The sequence below is a fragment of the Microtus oregoni genome, unplaced genomic scaffold (assembly GCF_018167655.1).
Source record: "Microtus oregoni isolate MIOR12 unplaced genomic scaffold, Mior012 000037F_ref0000500, whole genome shotgun sequence".
Taxonomy (NCBI): domain Eukaryota; kingdom Metazoa; phylum Chordata; class Mammalia; order Rodentia; family Cricetidae; genus Microtus; species Microtus oregoni.
The window spans coordinates 9,688,038-9,701,911 of NW_024543096.1; positions in this window are offsets into that span (position 1 = coordinate 9,688,038).

Genomic DNA, 13,874 nt, shown 5'->3' on the forward strand with positions numbered 1-13,874 from the left:
AGAAGGACATCCCACATCACTAGGTGTAGTGATATGTTTGTTGTCATTTTTTTTTGTTTTGTTTTGTTTTTTTGGGACAGGGTTTCTCTGTATAATCCTGGCTTTTCTGAAACTTGCTTTGTAGACCAAGCTGGTCTTGAATCCAGAGATCCTCCTGCCTCTGCCTCTCAAGGATTAAAGCCATGAGCCACCACTGCCACCACCATTCCAATATTTGTTGGAATGACTTATAGGCTACAGTCCAACTGTACTGGCTGATTTTGTGTGTCACCTTGACAGAAGTTAGAGTCATCAGAGGAAGGAGTCTCAGTTGAGGAAATGCCTCCTTGAGATCAAACTGTAAGACATTTTCTCATTTAGTAATCAATGGGGGAGGGCCCAGCCCATGGTGGGTGGTGCCATACCTGGGTTGCTGTTCCTGGGTTCTTTAAGAAGGTGGGTTGAGCAAACCATGGGAAACAAGCCAGTAAGCAGCTCCCCTCCAGGGCCTCTGCATTGGCTCCTGCCTCTGTGATCCTGCCCTGTTTGAGTTCCTGTCCTGACTTCCTTCAGTAATGAACAACAATGCTGAAGTGTAAACCTAATAAACCCTTTCCTCCCCAACTTGCTTTTTCATCATGGTGTTTTTCACAACAACAGAAACCCTAACTAAGACACCAACAATGGTAAACTGTGAATAGAAAGTCCAAGAATCCAGTAATTACTCAGCCCCATGAGGTTGGTTGTCTCAGCTGTTCTTCTGTACATGTTGGTATTCTGAAGAAGTAGGCTCCAATGCCAGTGAAGAAATGCATGTGCTGAAAATCCGGGGGTAAGCAGGCAAAAGACGAACACATCCTCTTCCTGATTCCATTGTCCTTTCAGTAGAAGTAGTAAAGGGTGTCTTCTTGCCTCAAAGTCTAGATTAAAGGCACATTGTCATCTTGCCTCAAGATCCAAATCACAAATGTGTCCTTCATTTCTGGATTATAGTTCATTCCAGATATAGTCAAGTTGACAATCAAAAATAGCCATCACACTGGTCTACATGGTGCGTTCCACCACAGTCCAAGCTGCATAGTGAGATCCTGTCTAGAAAAAAAAAATTCTGATAATATATGAAAAGGAAAACTTCCATAGTAATTTGACGTCACCACTATCAAACTAAAGAACTTAAAGTGTATTAAGATTATAGTTTAGAATATGGAGTTTCTTGACCCAGCAGCCGATGACCCAGCAGAAGTTCAGGAAGTCACTAATGGAATTCAGTTTGTTGACCTCCTTTGTTGACTTCTTTGGATGTATCCTAAAGAAGTAACATGAAACAAAGCTTCTCAACCTGCCCCATAAGTAAATGTAGGGGTAGCAAAAATAAAATTGGGAACAAGCTTCTGAACACTTAACAACCCAATATTAATTCAAATAAGGCATGTGACAAATCTAAGAAGTGTCTGGATCTCATGTTGCACCAAGCAATTTCTGCTATGAATGCACAGCACGCACGTTCTGTACTGGGCATGCCTTCATGCTATGCTGCGCTAACAGCCACCCAGAGCATCTTGACTCAAATTTGAGGGTATGATGTACTTTGTGAACTGCAGTGTTTTTACCGTGTATACAGTTTTCTATGGCTACAGAGACGTTGGTTTAATTGTGGAAAACCAAGACTTAATATTTATTTTCCTAGCATCATTTCTCAACAAGTAAGTATTAAATTAATGCATCTTTGGACTTTGTTGTGTTGGGATGTTTGATTTAAAAAACAGCCAGGCACTCATTTGTTGACTTGCATTTCATGAAAAAGAAAAGAATTTTGGCTTGGGTTTCAAACAGCACTCGAACAATTCTGGAATTGCCATATTTCCATCATTTTGTACTATGTGTTTAGACAGGATAGTTTAGTCACAACTGATCAAAATATTAACCGACTATGACAAACATTGAACCTTCTCAACATACTGAAGTATCAAATATTCAGATGATCTAATTCTTATGTGGAAAAAAAAACAGGAGTATCCATCTTATTTTTGTGCAAGTTGATTTTCATCTTTAGTAAATAGTAAAATTGTATGTACAGCAAAAAATTCTTTTAAATTTATTTTTGTAATTTATTATCAGAAAACGTTTGGTTTTCATATTGGTTTTATATACCTACATACTATGGTCTAGAAATTTCTCGGGCAAAAAAAGGTCACGAGTGCAACATGTGTAATAAGAAGTCCTGATACCAAGTACACAAGATCTCAGAACCTTTTAATGCACAGTTGTGGTAGGAAATAATGACAGCAAACCAAAAGAGCAATGACATGGTACAAGCTGCAAAGGCCTATTATGCAGAATTTTAGGGAGTGGTTATCTGGAGGGAGAACAGAAGGAATAGAATAGAATATTAAATATAAAACAGTGCTGATGACTCATGCTTATCATTCCATCAGTGGGAGGCTGAGATAGGATTTAGACTGTAAGGACAGTCTTGGCTACTTTGCAAGTTCAAGGCTAGCCTGAGCTGTGAAGCAAGAACTGGTCTCCAAAAAACTTAAATTAAAAGCTAGTTTAAAGAATTGTAAAATAGCTGCATAGAAAGAAGTTATTAAGGCAAATTGTTAAAATAGAAGTTTTCTCTGAGCAGTTAAATTTTAAGTGTTATTTATTGATTCTCACATTTTTTAAATTTTCCATAAATGCACATTTTTCTTAAATGTAAAATATATATTTAAAGAAAATAGAAATAATAGTTATCTATGTAACAGATACTGTGAGAGTTACATAAAAATTCTGTAGCATTTACTAGATTTTTTTAATAAATAATTTAGAGATGTTTGGTTTGCATCTAGCAATCCCAGTTGCTTTCATTATTGTTAAACAATAATAACAAAAATTGTTGCATGATGCATAGAGTCAAGTCCTCTTCCTATCCATGCTTCCAGGGATATTCACTGAACAATTATCTTAATAGCAAGGAGCATGCTAGTATGACAACTGAGGATTAAGTAGACATATTTTATTCATTTACACAATAGAATTATTAGGTGATCATTAAGAAGAATGAGTTAAGTCTGAAAGCTATTAAAAATGAAAATACTAGGACATAGCTTTAAGCGAAGGTGTGGTTGTTAAGTAATGCATTGTTTAATTCTGGTTTTGTCAAAACAAAGGTAGGATAAAATACCACCCTGCACGAAAATAACTCTGAAGCATGATTAATTGGGATTCAACCTGAAGACCCTACAAGTAAAGCAGCCAGCCACTAGCTCTTACCTCAACCCCAGTTCGAAAATGTCAACCTGATTTTGCCTTAGGAACATCAGAATGAGACTGTGTTTGAGAGCTGTTTCTTCCCGTTTTATAATCCTCTCTAGGGCTGGGATTAAAGGCGTGCACCACGGTGCCAGTTTCTATGGCAAACTAGTATGGCTACTAGGATTAAAGGTATTACCTAGTCTGTAAGGCTGACCAGTTTTACTCTAAGCTCTTCAGGCAGGGTTTATTTATTAAAATACAATTGAAATGCCACTATATATCTCCAAGTGGATCAAAGACTTTGTCTTATGATTATTTCTGTGAAGAGACATCATGACCACAGCAACTCTTATAAAGGAAAACATTTAAGGGGAGACTCACAGTTTTAGTCCATTATCACCATGGTGTGACTAGGAGGTGCGCAGGCAGTTTCTTGAGCATATATGAGACATCAAAGCCCTCCCTCCTCCAGTGATGTACTTCCTCCAACAAGACCACGCCTCCTAATAGTGCCACTCCCTTTAGGGTCCATTTTATTTCAGACCATTACAGACCTCAATGTGTATCCTGAATCTCTGAAACTGATACAAGAAAACATAAACAGTACCCTACAAGATACAGGTAGAGCAGAGAACATAAACAGTACCCTACAAGATACAGGTAGAGCAGAAAACATAAACAGTACGCTACAAGATACAGGTAGAGCAGAAAACATAAACAGTACTCTACAAGATACAGGTAGAGCAGAGAACATAAACAGTACCCTACAAGATACAGGTAGAGCAGAGAACTTTCTGAGTAAGACTCCATCGACTCAGGTATCAAGGCTAATAACTGATGAATGGGATCTTATAAAGTTAAAACACTCTGTACAACAAAGGAAAGAGAAGAGGAAGTTGGACTAGGGGACTCTTTGCCAGGGACACATCCAATAGGAGATTAGTATCTGAATATACCAAGGAAAAAAAGAACCAAGAAAAAAGATCCAATTTAAAAAAATAAAGCTACATCTCAGAACAGAGTTCTCAAAAGAAGAAATAAAAGTAGCTAAGAAGTGTCTTAGAAAGTGTTCACCATCTTTAGCAATTAGGGAAGTGCAAAGTAAAAGTGCTTTGAGTTTTCATCAGAACAGCTAAGATCAAGAAAATTGCAACAAAATGCTGGATGCTGGGATGAGCTAGAACTGGAACTGACCTTGAAACTTCCTTTCTGAAAATTAATTTTCATAGTTGCCCAAGGAGCTGTGCCAGCTGCCAAGAGAGAAAAGAAATTAAAAACCTACCCAGTTGTAAAGTCTACAAATCACAATGACCGGCATAGCAAGTTACTCCCATGGGTATAGTAGTGACACTTATATCATGGGGATAACCAACAGCCATGTAAGTGGATTTAAGACCTACTGAATAGGAGGGAATTCATACCTTGTACTGAACTGTAAACTTAACCAGTTACCTGAGGCTGGTGAGACATAGAGGAAAACCTACTCCTACCATCTTCCTAAATCAGAATAACTTCTAAGTATATTCTACTTATCCTTATATCTACAGGTAAGTATAGCCCCAGCCTTCACCAAAGAAATTTCTTTCTTTCTTTTTTTTTTTTTGAAGTTTCTTTTTACAATGATCCACACCTGTGGTCTGAAAACTGCAAAAATACAGTGAATAAGTGACTATCGAATGCCTAGCATGACCATGTTCCTGCAAGCATTCATGGGGAGAATTCTTCTTGAATTTCTGTACGACGCATCATTGCAACCTATGCCTGTTACTACAATATGCTCTTTGTGTGTCTCCCTGCCTCAATTTATTTTATTCTTATTTACATGTGTGTTTGTTTGTGTGCGTTGTCTATGAGTGTATGCCATGTGTTTATGGGTATATGTGGACTACAAAACAGGGTACCAGATCCCCTGGAGCTAGAATTGTTGACAGTTATGAGCATCTGACATCATTACTGGGAGCTGAATTCCAGTTCTCTGGAAGAACCAGTAGCCCTTCTACATACAAATGATATAGAAGCTAAGAAAGAAATCAGAGAAACATCTTTCACAATAGCCACAAGTAACATAAAATATCTTGGGTTAACACTAACCAAAGAAGTGAAAGACATATTGGATAAGAACTTTGTCTTTGAATAAAGAAATTAAAGAAGATACCAGAAAATGGAAAGCTCTTCCATGCTCTTGGATAGGTAGGATCAACATAATAAAAATGGCAAGCCTACCAAAAGCAATCAAAAGATTGAATGCAATCCTCATCAAAATCCCAACATAATTCTTCACAGACCTTGAAAGAACAATAATCAACTTAATATGGAAAAACAAAAACCCAGGATAGCTAAAACAATCCTGTACAATAAAAATAAACTTCCAGAGGCATCATCATCCCTGACAAGCTCTTGCAGCGCGACGGTAATGAAAACAGCATGGTACTGTCATAAAAACAAAGAGGTTAACCAGTGGAATCGAATCGAAGACCCGGATATTAATCCACACACCCAAGAAAACCTGATTTTTGGCAAAGACACTAAAATTATACAGTGGAAAATAAAAAGCATCTTCAACAAAATGATTCTGGCATAACTGGATGTCAACATGTAGAAGAATAAAAGTAGATCCATATCTATCCATATCTCACTCAAGTCCAATTAGATTAAAGACCTCAATATAAATCTGACCACACTGAACCTGATAAAAGAGAAAGTGAGAAGTAGTCTTCAATACACGGGCACAGCCGACCACTTCCTAAATATAACCCCAGTAGCACAGGCACTGAGAGCAACAATAAATAAATGGGATCTCCTGAAAATGAGAAGCTTCTGCAATGAAAAAGACACAGTCAATAAGACAAAAAGGCAGCCCACTGAATGGGAAAAGATCTTCATCAACCCCACATCAGAAAAAGAACTGATCTCCAAAATCTATGAAAAACTCAAGAAATTAGACATCAAAATTCTAAATAACCCAATTTTTAAAAATGGGGTACACAACTAAACAGAGAATTCTCAACAGAAGAATCTCCAATAGCTGAAAGACACTTAATGAAATGTTCAACATTCTTAGGCATCAGGGAAATGTAAATCAAAACAACTCCGAGATACCATATTACACCTGTCAGAATTCAGAATGGCTAAGATCAAAAACACCAATGATAGCTTATGCTGGAGAGGATGTGGAGAAAGGGGAACCCTCATTCATTGCTCATGTGAATGCAAACTTTGAAATTTACCACTTTGGAAATCAGTATGGTGATTTCTCAAAAAATTGGGAATCAACCTACCCCAGGATCCAGCAATACCAACTCTTGAGAATATACCCAAAAGACGCTTAATCATACTACAAAAGCATTTGTTCAACTATGTCCATAGCAGCATTATTTGTAATAGCCAGAACCTGGAAACAACCTAGATGTCCCTCAATGGAAGAATGGATAAAGAAAATGTGGCATATTTACACATTAGAGTACTGCTCAGTGGTAAAAAACAAAACAAAACAAAAAAAACAAAAAAAAAAAACCCACTGACATCTTGAATTTTGCTTGCAAATGGATGGAACTAGAAAACACCATCCTGAGTGGGGTGACACAGACCCCAAAAGATGAATATGGTATGTACTCACTCATAAGTGGATACTAGCCATAAACAAAGGATACTGTATCTGTAGTTCATAATCCTAGAGAAGCTAAATACCAAGGTGAACTCTAAGAAAAACTTATATACCTCTACCTGGAAAGTTGAAATAGACAAGATCACATGAAAAAAATGGGAATATAGGGGTGAGGAGAGAAGGGAGGGTAGAAGGAGAAGAGGAGGAGAAAGGGGAGGGGCGAGGAGAACTTGAGGGAATGGGATAGTCGGGATGGAGGAAAAACAGAGATGACAGCAAGGAAAGAGATATCTTGGTTGAGGGAGCCATCATGGGGTTAACAAGAAACCTGGCTCTAGAGAAATTACCAGGAATCCACAAGGATGACCCTGGCTAAGACCCTAAGCAATAGAGGAGAGGGTGCCTGAATTGGCCTTCCCCTGTGGTCAGACTGATGAATAACTTAAATATCACCAGAGAGCCTTCATTCAGCAACTGATGGAAACAGAGGCAGAGACCCACATCAGAATACTGGACTGAGCTCCAAAAGTCCAGTTGAAGAGTAGGAGGAATGAGAATATGAGCAAAGAGGTCAAGACCATGATGTGGAGGGCCTTGGACCTTCCACAAAGCAACATGCCTTACGCTCTCTGAAGAGTGGATAGGGGTGGAGTGAAGGGGATGGGAGGAGAGGAGGGAGTGGGAACTTGGATTGGTATGTATAATGAAAAAAGCTAGTTTGTTTTCTTTAAAAAAAATTAAAGAAACTCATTAATCTTTTCAGTGCTCTTACCCAGTACAATTTACATAAATTTTTATTTATATTATTATTGTTAACCTGTTCTTAGTTTTTAAAAATGTTTTCTTTAATTCCTTGAAAATATCATGCTATGTATGTTGATCATATTAAGTTTTTTTGTTTTCTAATGAAGCCATCTTTATTTGGAATCTTTTCTGTATGAGTAGGAAAAGCGTCAGGCTATGGATTGTGAAACCTCTTGCTAATCCTGACCTCTCACTTCTTGCCATGTGACCTTCAGTAAATCATTTCAATGTTAGCTTTTCAAGCTAAGATGAAATTTATTTGAGACTAGGTGGTTCTTTGAAATCTCATCTGGGTTCATCCTGAGAAGCAGAAGATAACACCGACTTTGAAGTTAAAAAAAAAAGCAGGAGAAATGCATTAGAAAGGTAAAGGTGGGGGAGCAGAGCTAAAAAGACAAAGGCTGTGAGACCTCTGAGAGGTAAGGTGTGTGGAGAATCAGGCTAACAAAAACTTCAACATTGGGACAGTCCTGAGCAAAGATGAGTTCTTGAAGAGTCCTGTATAGGGCAGCCATGGTCTGGATTAAACACACACTTTGTCATTACCTAGGAGCAGCACAAATAGTGTGACCTTGTTATGAGGTCTGCTGGAGAGCTCAAGATCGCTTAATGGGAATCAGCTGCCTGAGGAAAAAATGATATAGTTTTAGGACAGGTTGTGATTCTAAGATTCACAGTTATAAGTACTTATTCTCATTGCAGAGAGAGAAGATTGGGTTGGGGAAAGAGAGAGGAGTGGGTAGAGAATGAGGGGGAGGGGAAGGCATAGGAGGAAGGAGTAGAGAAGGAGAAGAAAGTGTTAATCCCACCAGGCAAGAATAAAACCACCACCAAAGTTCTGAGCCAAATTTGAAACAAGCTTTATTAAATAGTGGTTAAGAGGATGGACACTGGCCAGCTCCATACCCAGGACTCCCAGAGAATGGCTGCCAGTTGGTCAGGCAAAACCCACAAGGCTACATACTTCCCTTCTTCATCCAATAAGCTCAAGCTCACATCCCGACATACTTCCTGCCTATGTACCTCCTGCCTCCATGTGATCAAGCACAAGCTGTGAAGTTGTGGCAAACAACTGTGTTTACAGCAATGAAAACACGTGGCTTGTTATCCTACACGAAGAGCCCCTAGTGTTCTAAGAAGTCATCTGTCCTTGGGCAAATGGGGCTTACAGGTTAGAGGCATTTTTGTTTTATAGGTCTCTTAAACACAGTAGTTAAAACTCAACTTTAGTCCTCACAAAAGAAGTAGAAAAAGAAGATGAGAGGAAAGAAGAGGAGAGGAGACGGGAGGGGAGGGAAAAGGAGAGGAGAGGAGAGAAAAGGATGGGAGAGGAGAGGAGGGGAGGGGAGGGAAGAGGAGGGGAGGAAAAGAGGGCTCTTTTATTTCAGTCAAACTCATCCTGGTTTGAGCCTGGGAAACTATCCAGGTTTGGTGGAAAGCTGTGTTATGCTTTACTCCATTTGCTCCCTCCTTCATTAGATTTACATGTATGCACACACGTATGTATGTATGTATGTATGCATGCATGTATGTATGTATTATATATAATTTCATGCTCCTTCTAGCTGTTTCTTTGAAAGTTCATCTGACTCCCACCTTTTCTGAAGGTAGGCAGGCAACCCTCCAAGGTCTGGCTGTGCCATTTCATCTTCTCTTTGTGAAGAAGGGTCTTGGCTTTAGATTCAAACCCTCTGGGGAGCTTCAGAAGAGTTCAAAGACCTAGGACCAGTGGAATTGGAATCCCTGTGGAGAAACAAAGACAAGGCAGACATGTGTTAAAGGCCCTTCAGTTGCTCCAGTGGGCAGGCAAGGTTAACACTGCTGCAGAGAGTCATAGCCCAAGGGAGAGAAGATGCATAGGGAAAGCTAATCAAAACATCTCAACATCAGTATATATATAATTTTTTCCTGAAGTTTTGTTTTTCAAAAGAGACACAGTGTTTCTCTTGCTAAGGGACACTCATTTTATTCAATAAGGGAACCACATAGAAGGAAAATTCTCACAAACTGTCTCCTGCTGTTTGTCATTTGGAGTCCTGTTCATAACTAAACTCTTCTATTAACTTTGGGATGACTATTTCCTCCTCTTTTGTGGGTAAAGGGAAATTACTTTCCAGGAGCAATGAAATCTTTGGAGTCCTTTGGAAATGCTGGGACAGAATTGATTTTATTTATTTATTTATTTATTTATTTATTTATTTATGATTTCTGCCTCCTCCCTGCCACTGCCTCCCATTTCCCTCCCCCTCCCCCAATCAAGAATTGATTTCTTAACCCTTGTGTGGCGCTGGAGTGTCAGCACTGTCTGAGAAACAGGAAGTGGTCTTCAGGCAGCGTTGGACAGTGTGAAATAGAACTGGTTTGTCCCGTTTATGGCGCCGTACCCAAGGCCAGTGCTGTGAAACAAGAGGCACCCGTTCACTAACTTTCTTTCAGGCATCAGGTTCTGTTAGTGGTAGATGCTGGCTGAGGCTGGTCAAAGAGGACTAAAAATAGATGTGTCAATCACTGGGGAGATGGTTAATTAGTGGACCATCTTTGAGATGGATAGGACTCTGACTTCCAGATAGTAGATTAAAACTGTATTAAAATACTGTGGAGTTTATCATTAGAATGCTTACAAAGTCTTTGCAACTTATTACATTTTTAAACTGTGGAAGTGGTGTGAACGTGTGTGCTATATTTAAAAACTTAGCACTTCACACAGAACAGTGAGTATAAATGTGGAAACAGCTGAATCCCCAGGGCCTTTTTATACTTTTATACAGTAAAAGGCAATAAGATCTTAAGTAATTAGGCATTTAATATCTTCTTTTATACCTAATACTTTTAGTCTGGCTGAGAAACACTTGTGGGACTAGGAGGTAAATACTTTGCTACTGACTTACCAGAGCAGTAGTGAATTATTAACTTCCACTTAAACCCTCAATTCTGGGATCCATGATGCTTGATTGTAGAAGAACCATATTTGTAGACACTGACTTGGAGCTCACATCGGCGTCTTTGGAAATGGTGTCATCATACCTTCAAGGAATGATATCCAAACTTGTGTTACAAGTGTCTTCAACTAGCCGTTCCATCATGTTGTCAACCCAGCTGCTTCACATTGACAGACAACGACGTAAGACGGGTGAATTCTATGAGCACAGACCCACTGTCACACGTCTTTGTTTTCTTTCTGTGCAATGAGTTCCTTGATACCAAACAATGCCACAATGGTGAGTAAGGTGTACCGGAAGCCCAGGGAGAATAGCTTTGCTAGAAGCCAAACTCTGTGCTGGGAAGGCAAATCCAAAGTGAATGTCTATTCAAAATTGAACAGAACACTGTCCCTTCAATGATGGAAGTAACACGACGTGTCACTCTGCCACTGTGGGGCTGGCTGATCACAGCAGGGAGTGGTATCCTATTAAAAGGACTTAGGGCTAGTCTCTACTGCTTGGCGATTGAGCGCTCAGCAATTGCCATAGCCAGGTCAGCCTTGCTGAATGGAAGCTAATCCCTATCCCGAACAGAATGGACACTGTTTATGATCTAATTGGGCAATAGCACTAGTGCCTGGGGAAAGTGACTTGTTGGTAACTATGATTTATTTTGCCCTCTGAGTTATTAAAATTCTCCTCTGCATATTTCCAGTCTTGGTGAGCAGGTCTTACAAGACAAATACACTCTAATATCTTACTCTTATTAAGCCTTTTGATGCCTTTCACTACAGTTCTGGCACTTCACTCTGTTTAGTATAAGAAATGTTGTCCACATTTCAGTCAATAAAACAAACTGTTAGGTATTTTGCTACTGAAGCTACTGGGTCTGAAGTTTCTGCCTGTAGATCAGTATCAACAAATTTGGGGTAATCCAACTTTTCAACTTTATATTCTCCTACAATTACCATGTGTGTATGTGTGTGTTTTCAGATATGTCATGGGAGTGGGATATCCATATGCATGTGGAGGTCAGAGGTCAACACTGGATGTCTTCCTCTATTGTCCTCCACCTTGTTTTTTGAGACATGCTTACTCACTGATGCAGGATCTCACTGATGGGCTAGACTGGCTGGCTAACAAGCCCTGGTCATCCTTTTGGTGCATGCCTGCTACACCTTCTTCTTCCTCGGTTGCTGGTACTCTGAATGCAGGTCCTCATGCTTGCCCAGCAGGCATTACCCACTGAGCCATCTCCCCAGTCAGTCTTTTACTGTTTCACGTTTACTACCCATTCTCACACATGCTCTTGAGATTTATGTCTTCATAAGTTGGGAAATCGGATGAAAATAGAAAACTGGAGAAAAGAAGACTGTTTGATTCTTTTACTGAACAGAATAACCATTGTTTAGGCCCCTCACATCACCTGGGCAGTACAGTAGAGATGATTCTGGTGGCGTGGTCACTGTTGAGCCAGCCCCAAAGGTGTGGGCACCGGAGAACTGGCCCCTTCCCTTGTCTGTGCAGTGTGGGAGAACTGGCCCTGTCCTTCACCTGAACAAAGTGGGGGAGCTGGTCCTGGTGGCATAGGCATATGATAGCAGGCAGACTCACCAACTCATCTCCCAGCCAGGCCCATATCCAGGGCTTTGAGTTGGTCCACCCCAGCATCCACCCCAGCATCCACCCCAGCATCCACGCCGTCTAAGAACTGCTGGAGCATGTGAAGCACTGGCATTGAAGAACCAAAACTACAGGCTCTCCGTGACACAGGGCACCAACAAGATATCGGAGAGGGGTCCCAGTGTGGCTCCAGTATTGATAGTGTGGCAGAAGCCAGCAACATTTGCAATTCAAGCTGTCTGGGAAAAAGGGTAAACGGGGTGACACACTGAAACTTCCACTGTGAGATTTTTTTCTTTAATTTGTATTTTTATTTTTTTAAATTTTAATTTATTATTTTTATTTTTTGTTTGCTTTAGAGGAAGTTGGAAGGGCAGAAGCAGATATAGAGGGATGGGGAAATGAATGGAATTGGGGTGCATGCTATGAAATTCATAAAGAATCCATAAAAAGCAAAAAAAAAAAAACACTTGAGTTGCACTTCAGGCTACTTGTTAAAGCTTTCTGAGACTTGAATTTAAATTCAAGTCTAAAAGTCAATGATTGGTAGCTCCCAAAGTGAATCAGCAAACTGTTGAAAGGCAACTACTTCAGGAATATATTATAGGAACATCAGACAAAGCAGGATTGATTTCTACAAGTCAAGAGATAGATAAGATCCTTTAATTGCTCAACCTGGGAATTCAAAGTCTTTAACCTCACTGTGATCTCCCCAAATGTCACCATTCTATTAGAATCCCATTTCTGCCCAGTGGGGTTAAAATTTAGTTTTCTTTTTATTCAGGAGAATAAAACCCTAGGTTCCATTTTCAACATCTCATCCTGATAGGTATTGAGACTTTCAGGCCACTTTTGCTGAACTTAAACTGGGAATTGAACCCAGGACTCATCCTTTTCATTCCATGCTTTCTTAAGTAAATATAGGAAGAATCTCATGAAATATTTTAGTTTAACTGAAATGTTCAAGGTATTGAATGCATAGCTATCAAGAACTCCACACTCTATAGGCATTTGATTAAGAATATTAAATGGTGGTATTTTACATATATCTCTTTATTGCCACTTCACACTATGGGCCACAAGTACACTGTTATCACTGAAAACTTCTTTAGTGCTTTAAATAAAATTAGATTAAAGAATCAATTCTAGAAAACATTGAACCAATTCAAGAAACTCATCCCTAAGGTTCTACTTATGTAGAATTACTATAGTCATCAAAATCAGAATCAGAATTTCACTAGTGAAACTGTATTATTTAGTTGTATATTTGTTTATTGTAAATACTTCCCTTATGTGATTGGTCTCCACAGATTTACTCTTCTATCTTATAAAGCATTTATGGGACTATCATTACTGATATTTTGAGAGACAAGAATAGGGATAAATGAAAAACATTGAAAAATACTGAAGTACCAGTGTTGTCAGAGGTTTCTGTCCAGCCCGGTTCCCACAGTCGTTAAGTCCCGACTACAGAGGAATGGGCTTTCCTCTTCCCCAAATTCTCCTGTTCTCATTGACCCACCTCTACTTCCTGTCTGGTTGTTTCGTCTATACTTCCTGCTTGGATACTGGCCAATTAGCATTTTATTAAAATACAATTGGCAGAGTACAGACCATTGTTCCACACCATACCAGCAATGATTTTTTTCTTATGTTTGTTTTTTGTTTTGTTTTGTTTTTCTGTTTTTGAGGCAGGATTTCCC